Source organism: Dioscorea cayenensis, chromosome 12 (assembly GCF_009730915.1).
Source record: "Dioscorea cayenensis subsp. rotundata cultivar TDr96_F1 chromosome 12, TDr96_F1_v2_PseudoChromosome.rev07_lg8_w22 25.fasta, whole genome shotgun sequence".
NCBI lineage: Eukaryota > Viridiplantae > Streptophyta > Magnoliopsida > Dioscoreales > Dioscoreaceae > Dioscorea > Dioscorea cayenensis.
In genome coordinates this window covers 6,713,492-6,714,711 of record NC_052482.1, presented here as the reverse complement: position 1 = coordinate 6,714,711, position 1,220 = coordinate 6,713,492, and the positions used below count along the sequence as shown (strand labels likewise).

At 39.8% G+C, this 1,220-nt stretch overlaps 1 non-coding gene across 1 annotated transcript; it reads right to left on the bottom strand.

Annotated features, from left to right (window-relative positions):
• Nucleotides 1-866: 866 nt before the first annotated feature.
• Nucleotides 867-973, bottom strand: LOC120274212. The gene has a single exon (XR_005540746.1). It is a non-coding gene; the product is annotated as a small nucleolar RNA R71 (small nucleolar RNA).
• Nucleotides 974-1,220: the final 247 nt, after the last annotated feature.

Genomic DNA, 1,220 nt, shown 5'->3' with positions numbered 1-1,220 from the left:
CTCTTTCTTCTTTTTTCTTTATTTCCATTTTCATTAACTTTATTCACACCATTATCACTTCATCTTCATTCTAGTTAAATAGCAATCTTGGTGTTTCTGATCACTATTCCCTATGGATACGACTACCCTCTCACCAAGGTATTATTACATCGAAAAACCTGTGCCCTTGCGGTTCACACGCAAAAGGATGATGTTAAGTTTTTGGCGCCATTGCCGGGGAATAGGAATTTTAGAGGCACTTTGCACTTTGATATTTTAGCTATTCATCATTTATTCTATTTCACATTTAATTATTCTTCCATTGTTCTAATTTGCTTTTCTTTCTTTGGTTGCAACTCCAGGTTATGACCCGAGGGAATCCTTCTATATTAGTTGAAGAAGATCCTAAACTTGAATGAACACTTCGTAGAAGGGGAAAAGAACCTGTGCAAGAAACGTAAAATCAAGTTGAAGTAGAAGGTGAAGGGTCAAAGAATATGGCAAAACAGAATGAGCAGCAGAGGACACTATCATATTATGCCAGACCCGCAGTTCTGGACACAAAGTCTAGTATTGTGCGCCCACCGATTACGGCTTAGAACTTTGAGCTAAAGCCAACATTCATCCAGATGATACACCAGTCGGCACAGTTTAATGGTTTAGCCGATGAGGATCCGAACAACCACATCGAGAACTTCTTGGAAGTGTGCGATATGCTTAAGATTAATGGAGTTACAGATGATGCTATCAGATTGAGGGCTTTCCTATTTTCCTTGAAGGAGAGAGAAAAGCAGTGGCTATATTCATTACCTAAAGCATCAATTACTACTTAGGAGGAGATGGTAGAAGCTTTTATTGCCAGATATTTCTCTTCTGGAAAATCTGTAAAGCTCGGGAATGAAATTTCCTCCTTTGTGCAAATGGAATTAGAGTCTCTTTTTAAGACATGGGATAGGTTCAAGGAGCTCCTGCGGAAATGTCCTCAACATGGGTTCCCCGAGTGGATTATCATTCACACTTTCTATAATGGGTTGAACCCGAGCATAAGACAGTTACTTGATGCTGCAGCAGGAGGTACCTTAGGAAGCGAGACCCCTGAAAAAGCCCGACATCTCATTGAAGAAATGGCTATGAACAGTTATCAGTGGAACACAAGAGACAGAAAGAAGGTAGCTGGACTTCATGAGATCGATGTAGTTACTTCATTTGCGGCACATGTTAAGTTATTGATCAAGAAGTTA